A 14,166-nucleotide genomic window follows, 5' to 3' on the forward strand; every position below is an offset into this window, starting at 1 on the left:
ACACCTTGATTCAGTCCTGGAAGGGCTAGGATGCCCTCCCCTAAGCAGGCTACAGCTGATAATGCAGACATTGTACTTATACTTAGTATCAGTTCCTAGAAAGAAATATAACTACTGAAGTCCTAAACATTTATGTTTATTATATGTTATCACCCTGAACACCAGTGCATCAACATACAAATACTTGAGGAGTTGATGCTTAAAAGAGTATCTCATCCTCTGCAGGTTCAGAAGACAGAAACAAAACAACTTTGCCAGCAAAACCCACAACTCCCAGCTCATTCAACCCCCTTTTGCCAGCTTTGAATCTGGGGATCAGGGCAGTTTCGTAGCCACCTGTTTAATGAAAAAAACCCTCCTAGTTCACAACCACCACTACTGAACAAACCACTCCGCCGGGTGAAGATGCACATGTGTCCCAGGACCTGCAATAGGGGTTCCCCACCTTGCAGCACATCTGCTCCCCCACGGAGATGAAAAACTCCCTTCTTAAACCAGACAAACCCCATCTTTTCAGCCCTACCTACGGAGCTCGCTCAGCACCCACCAGTGCACACAAACTCCATCCCCGCTCCCCGAGCAGCTGCCCCCCCACACACACCGCATTTCAGCTTTCGGCCTCAGCAACCCTTTTGTAGGCTCCCGCACAATAACAAACCGACCGAGCCTTCTGGATGCCCCCCCCGCCCCTTGTTTTGCTGAGACACACACACACGGCGCGACAAAAATATCTTTGTGTCACACTCCAGACGATGAAGAAAAACAACCTGCCCCTGCAGCGGGGACCCCCCCAACCTCGGCCCTCCTTCTCCCCCCCCCCCCAACACGGGCTGCACCCCACAGGGGTGGCCCCGGCCCCGCCGCACACCCCAACACCCGCTCCGGCTGCAGGAGCCCGGACAACGGGCCCACCAGCCTCCCCGGGCCTCACCGCGGCCCTCACCGGGGATGTGGCCGGGGCAGGCCCCGCGGCTGCCCCCGGCGCCGCCATCCCCGCGGGGGAAGGGGGGTCACACAACAAACACAGACGGCTGCGACAGCCCGAGGATGGAGGGGGGGCATCCCCACAGTCAGACCCCCGGCCTGGGGAACCCGCTTGGGCCCTACCGCCGCTTCCCCCCCCCCGCCACCGGGCCGCGCCGGGAGGCCGCGGGGTGCCGCAGCCGCTGGCTCCGGCTCCATTTTAGGGCTGCCTCGTCCCACCTTCCCCCTCCCTTCCCCTTCCTCCTCCTCTTCCTCCTCCTCCTCCCCCCCACCGGCCCCACTCACCGCCCCAAATATCCGCGGCCGCCGCCGCCGCCGGCCCCCGATACCCACCTGTGGTGGTGGTGGGGAGCCGGGAGTGCCTGGGGAGCCGGGTGCGGAGGGGCGATGGCCGACGGGCGCGGCGGATGTCTGCGGATTGCGCGGCGGCGGCGGGCTGCGGGGCGATGCGGGCTCAGTACTGCCGCTGCCGCTCCCTCCGCCTCCACCTCCTCCTCCTCCTCCTCCTCCCCCGGCCCGGCCTGTCAATCCCGCGCGGGAGGGCGCCGCCGCCCTGCGCACAGCGCCGTCTGCAGGGCCCCGCCGGCACCGCAGGGGCGGCCCAAGATGGAGGCGGGGTGCTGAGGGGAGAGGGCAAGGGGAAGGGGAAGGGGCAGAGCTGCGGCTCCCCAGAGTCAGGCGCTCGGCCGGCCCGAACGGAGATATCGCCTCAGAGCCAGCAGGGCGGATGGAGCCGGGCGGGGACACCCCCATTCCTGTCAGGCCCTGAGGCACCATGCTGCCGAAGGAGACCCCGCTGTGGGGTTCATCCCCGACAGCCACCCCGGCTCGAGCCACGCACCCCGGGCAGGGCAACCGAGGGGGCACAGGAGCGGTTTTTATCCCTCCTGGCTGTGGTGACCCTGGGGAGGGATGAGGGGTGATGCCTGGCATAGGGACTGGTGTCCGGTAGCAGCAGGGGTAGTGGAGGCCGCTCTGCGCTCATGCCTGGCTCCGTGGGCAGCGGGTTCAAAGGCAACCTGGAGAAACCACCCCTTGGAAGACCTCAGAAATGCCTTTTAATCTGTTCTCTCGTTCATGATGATGGAAACGAATGCTGTAGAGTAAGGCAGTCACTCCTGACCCCCCAAAAAGGCTCTACCAAGCTGTAAAATACAAGTAGCCTCATGAGGCAAACACAGCCCCTGCTCAGGCCAAAAGAGCTTCAGGTCAGCACCGTGTGAGCAGCGCTCCTGGTGAGCGATGGGCGCTGAAGATGATGTAGAAGTCACTATGAAGTGTAATTCCTATGCCCAGGGGATATTTTGTAGCTCAGGAGATGTGGTTTCCCCTTAATTCTCCTTTCCTGTCCTGTCACAAACTCACACGGGTGTCTATATCATGTTGCAATGAAAGTCCAGACTGCAGATGTGCCTGCATTTATGTCTTGGGGACTGTCCAGCTGCACGCAGAAATGGCACACACAGACACACACACACATATATGCATGCAAATGTATGCATGTATGTCATATGTATGTGGGACAAGCACATGGGCCATTGCTGGCCTCTTGCAAACACGCCCATTAGCTCATTGAGAGGTCAGCATCATGTGCGGTCACCGTGCATGTCCTTGCCCATGAAGAGAAGGTGGCTTTAGAGGGATTTTACAGCGCATTTCACTTGTGGAGGCAATGCCTCCTGCCTCTCCCCACATTACAGGAACAGTGCAGGGCCTGGCACCTGATCGCTGCTCATGAGATGTGTCTGATCTCAGACAGACATCAAGAATAATGCAGGGGAAGAAATGCATGAACAGCTTTCTGAACCATATGTGATGTTCCTACAGTTGATCTGCACCACTATCGGAGTTGCCAGGCACTGAGCTACCAAGAGACACACCAGCACTGCTGAAAACCATCATCTGGTTGTCAGATCCCTTCCTTTTCTGGATATTAAAGTGTTAGAGTGTACTCCTGCCCCTTTGGTGTCTTGTCTCATCTTTCCTGAAGCCTGTTTTTCCTGTCTAGAGACAGCAGGCCAATGCCCTTCACTTCTCTCCTTATAGCTTCTCGCATGAAGGAGCCCACCCTCCTTCCTGACAGTAACAAACTCCCGCTCACCAGGCGGCCGGGACATTAGTCTGGTGGGTTTAGTTTTGCTTTCTCCATCAGTCAGACAAGTACACACATGCACACACACACAAATAGCTCTTCTAAGTTGCTTCCTGCCCATACAAACCCCACTGTCCTCCATGAGAGAAGCTACGTGTGAGAAATCAGCCACATTTTCAGAGTGCCTCTGATTTGGGCTGCTGCCTTCCACATTCAGCCACCCTGCTTTGCAGCACCATGCTGTTTCGCACCCCGCATCAGCTGAGGAGGGAGAGGAGAGTGAACCATCTTGTACTATGTGCACAGTAACATGAAGCACATGGAATGCATTAGTGTTGCCCTTGGGGAGATGGGGCAGTGTGGGATCCCCTCTCCTGCAGTGACTCATGCAGCCACCTACAACCACTGCACCATGAGGTGACTCAGAGGCCTGCCCAGGTCAGCGTTATTCACACCTGCTGCTGAAATAAGCACTTCTCCAAAGGGCTCTTGTGCATCTCCAAGGCAACAACCCAAGGCCAAGGGAATAGATGCAGCAATTAAAGCAAAACTAATGCAACCTATTGTGGAGCTCAAAAGGCAAAAGTAAACAGATGAACGACCATACTATGTTCATTACCAGGTGTGTACACTGCAGCCCCGACAAACGCATGGCTTTTCCACCTGCACCCAGCGGTGTGCCAAGGCCAACTCCATGGATCTTTGCAAGTCTTATGGCTCAGGACTGCATCAAGGCCGAGCTTCTCTTCCCTTCACTGCTCACAGCTGGGCATGATCTGAATAGTGAAAGAGCATCATCTGTCCCTACCACCAAAGAGCAAAGCATGACTCGACTACATCCTGGTCCGTAGGGATACCATCAGACCTTGGCACAAGGTGACAAGTTCCTGTGCTGCTCTTCAAAGGACCTGCTCCATTTTCACCTGCCTGTGTATAAATCAAAACAACTGATGTAAGCAGAGAACTGGTGGGATTAGACCCACAATAAACTGTGAGTGCAGAGTCTTGACAGTGAGAAGAGATTTGGGCAGAGCCTGATGAGCAGGTTTTGCTTAGATGAAGTTCAATGCACCGCTCTATACAGGATCCATTCTGGAAGGGCTGCTCCCCCACACTGATTTTTGACCTGTTCCAAAGAACTTAGCAAATTATCCCCTGGACAGAGAGAGACAAACACTCTTGCAGCAAGAAAAGTCCTTCTCCCTCTTCCCAGGTTTAATTACAAGTAAGAGCAGAAACCCTGCTGTGTGCTTCATCCTTCTGCAAATGAAGAATCCTGTCAATTAGAAAATAATCATTACAGAAGGCTTACAGTCCTAGTATAGAATTTGGGTCTACAGAAGTGTCTTGTGGTCTAAGGCTTCCTAGAAACAATTCCTATATATTCTACAGCTTCTACAAAAATTTTCTCTGAATCTATAAATCCCTGACCATGGCTTGCATCATGCTGGGGGATTTGGTAATTTCTAGCAGAGCTAACTGAAGGCTAAATGCATCTCTGTCATTTTGGTATCACTTTGCTCAGCTCTAAATAGCAGTGTGGAGCATAAGACAGGGCCTTACTGCCCTTGCATTCACAAAACTCCACAATCCCTGTGGAAAAAGCAAAGTGATCCTGCTCTGGTCCTCATCCAGAGGCTATTCAGCACAAACTAAGTATGCATTTACCCTTCCCAGGTCAGGTCACAGTCCTGCTTTTCTATCCATCTCAGACAGCAGCCGATACCAGCTGCTGCAGAGGAAATGGGCAGTGGACGGTTGTGGAGTAACCTGTCCATGGGAGGATACGCTTTCTAATCCCATGAGGTAGGAGCTGGTTTATGCCCTGCAGCATGAAAATGCAGTTCAAATTCAGTTGTGTCAATCAAGAATGCCTCATGCCTGCACTGACTTCATTAGCTCATCCAAAACAGCTACAGGGAAATTCAAGCCTGCAACTAAGTGAACAGGGCCTTAGGACCCAAAACTCAGTCAGCAAGAACATCAATAGAGTTGAGTTATCATATATGAGAGGTGGGAGAGAAGACATGGGGAGCAATGGCAGTTCTCTCTAATCCCATGTATGATGCTGTGTTACCCAAATACAAGGAAACACTTTGAAAAGGCAGACCTCAAACAGAACAAAGGGACACTGGGTCTCCAATATAAAAGGTTTATTTCCCTCCCCTTCTTATTTAAGGCCCAATATCAATAGAGATGCTTTCATAAACTTGTTTATAAGACGAACAAAGAAGCGCTCTGGTGGGAGAGGAAGCTACAGCCTCTCACCTTTCTAAGCTGAAATAGAGTATGAAATACTGGGAACGAAAAAAGAATATAAAACCCCAGGAATCTTGGCCTTTGCTCCAAACTAGGTTAAAAGTGATCAGGGAAAGCGAAGTCTGCAACACTACACTCAAACTCACACTAACTTGTGTCATGGTCCCCTCTGTGCATCTGCTTTAAGTATCTGGTGTCTTGCAATGCAGTTATGATAGCTCTGCTTTCAGAGCTGGTTTGTAGAGTTCCTTAGAGTTTTTCTCCCCCCCCAGCATTTGTTGAATAGCTGACCAGTTCACAGGGTATCAAATCCATCTCTGGCCTTGGGATTGCTGAGCCATCATATGTACCAAGTTCTACTTTACAGGTGGGTATGAAAAGACACGCTTGAGTTAAGATGATCCTACTCTCAGTTTCCACAAAATCTCACCATTGAGGCAGGACGAAGCCAACAACTTCAGTTCCTTCAGCTGAGACACCAGGTGCCCTCAGCTGTGATCTTACTTTCCATTTTTATCCCTTCCTCCCAATTTCCCAGATGAGAGCAGATTCAAGGAGTTAGTATCGTAGTGATTGCTCCTTGTAGCTGCTAGATCAGGTGGAGGCTGTTTCTTTTCTTTATTCCTTTGCAGCCCATGGGAGTTGTAGGCTCCATATAGAGACGCAATGCCATTGAAGCATTTCTGTTTGCCAGACTATTGTTTGTCCTTTTAAAGTCTGCAGACCGAAACCATTCTTTGTGAGCAAATGCTGGCTGCCTGAAGGACAAACCAAAATGACTATTTAAGGCACTAAAAAAGGAAATCATTTAAAACAGAGCTGATTAAAAGGAAGAAACTATTCTTCCAATGAGAAGTGAATTGCTTTCAGCTGGCTTTAGCTCTGAGCTTTACTTGCAATGAGAACCAAATACCAGTTGCCTGATACTGCAAGTGTTTTGGAGACACTTCATTAGCCATGACTTCAGTTTTTCCTTGTGTGTGACTGCAAACCAAGGCTTCTGCTTCTGCTCATCCTGGCTTGGTGATTTTTCCTTTGGCTGTGCTGTTCAGAAACTAGCAAGGTAGCTTTTAAAGCCCAGACTCTTTCTTACTGCGTCCACTTGGAAGCCCTTACACAGCCTTGGTTGCCTAAATAGCAAGAGGTTCAAGAAAATCTCAAGCAGCACCATCCATCTGTCTGAAAAATGACAGTCTGTGTCCTTCAGAAGACTCTGAAGATTGCTGTTGAAATGCTGCACTTAGAACACTCAGAAAAGAGGAGAAAACAGGAGGATAGAGATGCAAGAAGCAAACCTTTGCCAGGCAAAGATCTGTTTTTTCAGTGCAACACTTGCTTCCAGAACATACAAAAAAAACACTGCTAGGAGCATCTGCTTTTGCAGTTAGCACCTTTGCTCCGTCAAAGCCCCCACTTTTAAAGGGCTTAGGAAAAAGAAATAAAGATAAATAAAGGAATCCAGTTATTTGATATGGTGTCCTAGAAGGCATATCTCAAAACAAGAAGTATTGCTGAGAAGAGCAACGTGCCTTTCTTAGATAAACCTACCCCACTTTTTTGACAAGTCATAGGCACATCACTGAGTTACACAAATATCCATCAGTCTTATTTCATGCTAAATCTGAAGATCTGCTTTTGTCCCAAACACTAGAGACAAACTTCAGCAGAGCTGATCCAGATATTTTAGCAACAAACCCCACACTCCTGAAATGCCATTGCATTCGCTCTAGTACATCCAGTCATGGGAAATGCAGCCTACTTTAGAGGCAAACTCAGACAAATACCTGCTGCTGGAGTTAGCCACAAGACCTGCACTGACAAAGAGGGGGAAACCTCCCCAAAAAAACAAGGATAGGTGAAGCCATACTCATCCCAAATTTATTAAAAGAGTTTTAAGGTAAATTAATTGATTTTACAATTAAGTCCAAACCAACGCAGTTTTATTTCCTACCTTGAAACCCCCCTAACAACCACAGATGTGGCAGGAATATAAGTTCATGGACACATTCGGGTTTACAATTCCAACCTTCAATCACAACCATCCCATTCCTCCGCTCCATGTGTTGCGAGGCAGCTGTTGTTTCACAGCTCAAAAATATCTCGCTTCACCCCGCCAAAGGGAGCCATCAGCTGCTTCTGAACACGATGAAGCTGATGAGAATAAGTGATTTTGGTGGAGCTGCAATCCCTGCTGTAAGCAAGCAGGCTCTCGCTGCCCCTGACAAGGGGGGCTTTGATCTGCAGTGGGTTGATCACAGCCTGGCCAGCATGCGAATCCTGCATAAGTGCAGAGACAGAAATGGTAACTTGCAAAGAACAGGGGCTGCAGGATTCACTTCCAGAGCCCCCAAGCAAAGGCCATTGTTTGGAACAACTCCAGAGTTGCAGCATTGCCTTTTTCTTAGGGAATTTATGAAGCAATGCTATGCTTTAGAGAGATTTTTTCCTGATGACTGGATTTGTCCCTTCTGTCTCATGAGATCACACAAAATCCCTCTTGAACTCAGTCTCTTCTTTAATTATTAACACAATTCCTGAGTATTTCAGTGGGTGCTAACTGAACAAGGCAGGCCCTGTGCTCCCTGTGCCCCGCTGTAGGGATCATAGAACTGTTAGGGGCGGAAGGGACTTTTAAGATCACCTTGTTCCAACCCCTGCCACGGGCAGGGACCCCTTCCACTGGAGCAGCTTGCTCCAAGCCCCTGTGTCCAACCTGGCCTTGAACACTGCCAGGGATGGGGCAGCCACAGCTTCTCTGGGCACCCTGTGCCAGCGCCTCAGCACCCTCACAGGGAAGAGCTTCTGCCGAAGAGCTCATCTCAGTCTCCCCTCTGGCAGGTTAAAGCCATTCCCCTTCTCCTGTCCCTGCAGGTCCTTGGGGAATAGCTTCACGGAGCGCGGTGTGACTCCCCACGGGACTTCCATTCCACCCTGCTGCCCGCGGCCCCCGGGGCCGGGATCCCGGGCGGCTGCAGCGACATCCCGCCGGTTCCCACTAGAGGGAGCGGCAAATCCAGCCTGGGAGCGGCGGCGGCGGCGGGCGGGCTGCGGCCGGAGCCGGCCCAGCGAGCCCGGTGCCCCGGGGGTTGCATCCCGCATCCCCCGCATCCCTCCCCGCAGCAAGAGGGCTGCGGTAAGAGCGCCGCTTACCCGCTGCATGGTGGTCCCACACCAACCGCTGGTGCGCAAAGAAGAGGCAAAGGCGTCGAGGAGGGAGAGGGTTTTCGATTGGTGATGGTGGGCTGAAATCTTTCACCTGCCGCAAGGCCAAGACATGGGAGGGCATGAGCAGATGGTGAGAAATAGGGGTGAGAAGGTTGGAGGGGATGGGAAAAGAGGGGGAGAGCCCTGGAAAGGAAATGAGGAAGGAAAAAGGGATGAAAGGGCAGTGAGGAGAATAAGGAATGGGTCACACCGATGAAATAAATCCATCTTGCAAAGAAGTTCCCTTTTCTATCCTCATGGCCCACTGATGGGGCACTGTGGGATGGAAACAACCACATCGGTGGTGGGAAGCCCAAGTGCTCCCTCCTGGGACACAAAATGGAGACATGATGCTGGGGCAGCCCAGAGTACAGGTGGAAGTTAGTGCTGCCTTCTTCCCTGGCTCCAGTCCCCTTCCAGAGCCCTGGTCCCCATCACAAGAGGAACAAACCTGCGTGCTGGGTTCCGCAGGAAAGATGGGAAGGGAATAAACCATGGATGGAGCTGTCAGGACTCTGGGAGTTTACCCAGGACTCAGCAAAGAGCTCCAGCTCTACCCATGAAGCACAGGTCTGGAGAGGACACAGACTCCTTTGGGAGAGAAGGGGAGGTCATGTGGGCTTGGGGCACAACTCCTTGTGCCAGAAGGCTTGCAACGGTGAGAGTGAAGCCTCCACCTCCCTGTGGTGCAGCACATGGAGGTCTGTGAGGGGAGGGGAAAAAAGAACCAAGAAGAGAGAAGGGGAAGGAATCAGTGCTCCAACTTGCAGCCAGAGCTACCCCAGGCTGGGGGGGGGGAGGGGGGCAGCTCCCACTTTGCTATTTAAAACCTGCCCAGGGAGTGCTAACGAACCTGGCTAATGAGCACCAGCCCTGGTAAACACAGCCTGGCTCACCCTCACACCAAACCAACCTGAAGCTTTGCTGAACCCCCTGGGGATGGGCTGGTTTGTATGATGTGACAAGGGTGTGGGTGTGCAATACCCCACCGCAGGCAGGAGGAGACCTGGGCAGCTCTGGTCTGTGTGCCCCAGAGCTAGCAGTGACCCCCAGTGCTCAGAGACCCCCAGAAGGCTGCCTGCAGCCTGTGTGCTCCCTCTGGAACAGCCCAAACCCAGACTGCATTGTGGCAGGAGTTTTGCTGAATGGGCTGTTCATTCCCCCCAGGTCCCACGAGTACCTAAAGAGTCTCCAAGGGATCCGTGGCTTCTCTGCTTTGACCTCACAGTCCTGGGAAGAGGAGCATGGGCAAGGGCAAAGGCTGTGACTGAAAGAGGAGATTCAGCAGAGGTGGAAACCCAGCGGGTGTCCAAATAGACGGGGGAGCCAAGCGCCACCAGGGTCTGCAGCACTGGGGACACCCGGTGTGTCCCAGCCCAGGGAATGGGCAGGCAGCAGTGCTGATGCTACAGCCCAGCAAGCCCAACTCACCTGCCCTGCAGCCTGCACCAGGGCTGATTTTAGGCCCACGAAAAAAGGGGACTTGGGACCAGGGTGTGATGAAGCTCAATTCAGCACCACCAGGAACCTCTCCTGTGCGGGTCTCAGGACTCTCTTCACACCCCTCCAATGTGCCTCACGCCACCTCTGTCCAGCCCCATGGGTGGAGATGGGGAGCAGGGGCCATCGGGAAGGAGCCCTGTCCTTGTCTGGGGTGTGTGTGTGTCTCGCCTGGCCATGGAGGAGACAGAGGCGATGCCAGGGCTGGCAGGAGCTGCGGCGGGAGCACAGCCAGGGCGTTATTAATAACCTGCTGAGTCAGGGGGGGCTCTTGGGTTTCAGGATCACAAGACACGGACACCAAGAGGCTCAGATGGATGCCCCCATTCCTGCTTTTTACATTGACAGGGACAACTGCTAAGCTATGTGGGGGCTGCAGCCAGAGCTGGGTGCCTTCGGACATCGCGCTGTCTGCAGGACAGCCTGGCCCCATCCTGATGGTCACTGTACCCAGCAGGCATGCAGGGCGAGGACTGGAGAGGTGACATCCCCAGAATATGAGAGCTGCCATAAAGGAATAGAGCAAGAAGGGCTGGGGCAGGGGCACACAGCATTGATCAGGACATAGCAGCTATATCAGCCCTGTTCCCCATCAACATAATCAAATCATTCCAAGGGGTCTGTAGGGAATGAGAAGCCTCGAGGGATGGGTCAGCTCTAGCTAGTGTGGGAAGGGATCAGACCTCCCAGAAAGCATGTTGTCCCATCCTGGCTGCCGCATGTATTTCTGTTGAAGCACTCGGCATCGTCACACAGACAGGCTGAGGTCTGCTCTGGAATGGTGATTCCTTATACATCGCTATGGAAAAGTAGTCAGTGATGTGGAACAGATTAACTTTCAGAGGCAGCAGCCCGTGGCAGCAGTTGCCAACGTACAGTTTCTCTAGCAACTACCATGCAACAGCAGCTGGAGCAGCAAGAGCCATCCCTAAGCCTGAGCCCGGCCCTCAGTGGTGCTGTTAGGGCAGGGGCTCCTCCTCGCCCCCATCACTCACTGGGATCTGGACACTCGCACCTAGAGCTCTTTAGGGCCACACTGGCGCTGGGCTGCTCCCTGTTCCCCTTTTCCCCATCCTATCCTCCATGTACGCTGGAACACAGTTGCCCATTGGGAGGGATAGCTCCCCTGCTTTTTCTGGCAGCATGCTCCAGGCTGGCACTGGCTCCGACATCTATTTTCCACCCAGGACAGGACAAAATAAGCCTGTCTCGCCTCTCCTCAGCAGCTGTTAGGGACATCACCCCATCCACACTGGTTTTCCCTGGCTCCTCTGCTGCCACAGTGCTCAAACCCGGCGTCTGCAATCGCTATTGCTGTGGCTGCCACTTGCAGTGGCTGAAATCAGTGAAGTGCTGAAGCTCTGCTCGACTCCTGTGTCCCCAGAGAGGTCTCATTTCATTGTATCAGGCTGTCTGAGCAGGCGAGCCCCGTTCATTTCAATTAGCCCAATAGCTCTCAAATCCTATTTACCTTTATGGATGTGTTAGCATCTTACTGCCGCCTGCACCAGTACAGATTAAAGGGTGAGTGAGGAATATGTGCTATGTGATATCACACGCTGTTAACCCTCACTGCACCCCTCGCAAGTATATTTCCCACCCACAGCAGTGTATTTCCTGCAATGAGTAAACTGAGCACAGATAAAGCCATATCGAGGGGACGGGGTGAGCCTTGCCGAGCTGTGAGCAGCCTGCAGCATTAGCCCATAGATTAGTGAGGAACCCAGTCCATGCCTTTTGGTTTTAAACAAACACTTCATGGCTTAGGCGTTGCATCTTTGGGCAGATAAAAGATGGAAAAGCCTGGAAAAGCTGTAGTCCTGCGAGTGTCCTTTTTCACTGGATGCTCCCTCCCAGCAGGACCTGTCCTCAGGCCCATGTACCTCACTTAGATTTTAACAATCATTTACCATCGCAACACATTCCAACACTTAAATAAGCTCCTTGAGAGGGAGAGATAAGGTATCAGCTTTCCGGTTCATCTTGCCAGTCTGTCTGCAGCAGATAAGCATGCTGGGCAGCAGGAAAAAGGTTATCTAGAAAGGAAGCTGAGCAACGGTTGCTGTTATTGCAGGAGGCTTTGAAAAAAGGCTATCCCACCAGGAATCCCACAACCCTTACAAGCCCTTCCCGGCGGGATGTGATTGATGGTTGGAATCCTGCTGTGCCTTCCTCCGGGGTGGGAAGCATCTTCCTGTGTGGTTGAGTTGGTCGTGCTCTCCTAGGGAAGGTCACCATCAGAGGCAAGTGCCCAAAAACCTGTTGCTTTCCCTCTCTTGCTCATCTCTCCTGCCCTGCCCCTGCTCTGCAAAGGCCAGGGGTTTGGTTTAGTGTCCCTACTGCCCCTTCAGCACATACTGAATGTTTCTAGGCTGAGTCTGCAAGAGGGAACCTTTCTGCCCAGAACTGGGGCGATGCTGTTGTGGGTTGTGCATAGAAACCATTGATCACTGAGGAGCAAGAGTGAGAAGGAGTTTCTGACAATCCCCAGTCTTTCTTAAGCCATGCTTTTTGGGGTGGGAGAGGAGAAACTAGCTGCGTTGGCTGGTGATGGGGGTTTATTTACAACCTAGTGAAAAATGTGCCTTTCCTTTGGCTTATGACTTTACCTTCTGGCCTGTGGTTTGTTTGCTGGTTTGCAGGTGCAGAAATGATGTATGGTGTCGAAAAATACATGAACCACTTCTAGTCAAATTCACAGACCCCATTTCTGCCTTCTTGTGATCACCCCAGGACAAAAGACCCCAGTCACAGCAATGCTGGCTCAGGAAATGTCCTGAATCGGGGACTGCAGAACAACCACCAGAGCAAATCCTGCCAGGAAGCACTCTGAATTTGCTCAGGCACCTTCTCTCCTCTCTGGACTTGCCAACTTCCCCCTGCCTCCCCTCCCAAGACATCCTCACCGCATCCCTCCATGTGCTCCTCTATTCTGCTGATTCCCATTAATCTGTGTTTTATATAACCCCTGGCTTGCACTGGACACAAAAGCCACACATTACCATGCTATTAATACACAACTTTAGGTTTAGGATTTAAAGCAAATAAACCCTCCCCTCCCCTAGCAGCCAGGGCAAGCAAATCATGACAAACCAGTACTGGCAGCTCCAAGGTGCAAGTCCCGGTGGGGAGAGGGCATCACTGCTGTGTGCATCCTTGCAGTGGATGCACGAAGATATCAGAGGCTGCTTCCTTAATCACCACCGCATCGAGCGTGTTTATTCCTTGGCTGGAAGCAAACATCACCCAATGCCCAGAGCACTTTGGTCTCTGGACAAGTGTTCTGTGAACATCCATCATAAGCTCTCAGCTTTTCTCTTCCCATTGCTCTTACTTTAATGACTTGCTGCAGGTCTGACTTTCCAGCACCGATGGACTTGCACAAGGCTGCTGGTTGTGGGAGAAGTGATGAAGTCAGAGAAGGTCTTGTGGCAAGGGTGTATGGGAGGGATGGGGATGGGGACAGAGCAGGTTTTGGGGAGTGGAAACCAGCTCCCGCTGCCTGAAATCCGTTAGGAAAACTGGGAGAGATCCCTGTGCAATGCCCAGGTTCCCATCCTCCAGAGGGGCTCAGAGGAGCCACACAGTAAAGGGAAGAGCATCAGCATTTCCAATGGCCCTGAGCCCACTCATTTGCCGCAGGGCTTCCCGGCTGCAGAGACCTGACTGTGCTGGACTCTGCTGGGTGCTTGAGCCAATTTGTTCCACCACCACAATTAGCAGTTCATCATGGCCAAGCTGTGAACAAAGTGGCTGTAACACCACGCAGCCGGAGACGCCTCCCCTGCTAAGATTTTCCATGGAAAACCCTGCTTTGGGAGGCTAGGGAAACCACTGGCACTGGGGCGTTCAGCATCTCCCCACTACCGCACGGCTCAGGCGCTGCTCAGCCCTGCTCAGGCTGCAGGAGGTTAATGGCTTTCGAGTGATTCCTGCGATTGACTTTTCCTAAATCTCCAATTCTTCCTTGCCTTCTATTTTTATAAAGAGAAAAGGGGGGAGGTGGTATTTACAAGGGATTTCACTCAAATAATGAAATAACTGTGATCAGCCGAGGGACCCGTAATCCGCTTTGACTCTTGTGTCCTGGGGAACGAACACGGAGATCTGAGTCCCAGTGAAGCAGG

The 14,166-nt window shown here is 52.4% G+C and overlaps 1 protein-coding gene across 14 annotated transcripts in view; it reads right to left on the reverse strand.

Annotated features, from left to right (window-relative positions):
- The window catches only part of PRRC2B (proline rich coiled-coil 2B), a 48,366-nt gene extending 46,926 nt beyond the window's left edge, over window positions 1–1,440 (reverse strand). For 12 of the 14 annotated variants that reach the window (XM_061476583.1, XM_061476593.1, XM_061476588.1 and 9 more), the window contains exon 1: window positions 1,270–1,434. The gene's annotated coding sequence lies outside the window, so the exon portion shown is untranslated. Of the gene's footprint in view, window positions 1–1,269 lie in introns of all 14 variants that reach the window. The other 2 variants (XM_061476584.1, XM_061476582.1) reach the window with 1 other exon arrangement.
- Between the last annotated feature and the right edge of the window lie 12,726 nt (window positions 1,441–14,166).

This window comes from Pezoporus flaviventris, unplaced genomic scaffold (assembly GCF_033815535.1).
Source record: "Pezoporus flaviventris isolate CSIRO_AGI_PZ_B2104156 unplaced genomic scaffold, CSIRO_AGI_Pfla_v1 ptg000097l, whole genome shotgun sequence".
Lineage (NCBI taxonomy): Eukaryota > Metazoa > Chordata > Aves > Psittaciformes > Psittacidae > Pezoporus > Pezoporus flaviventris.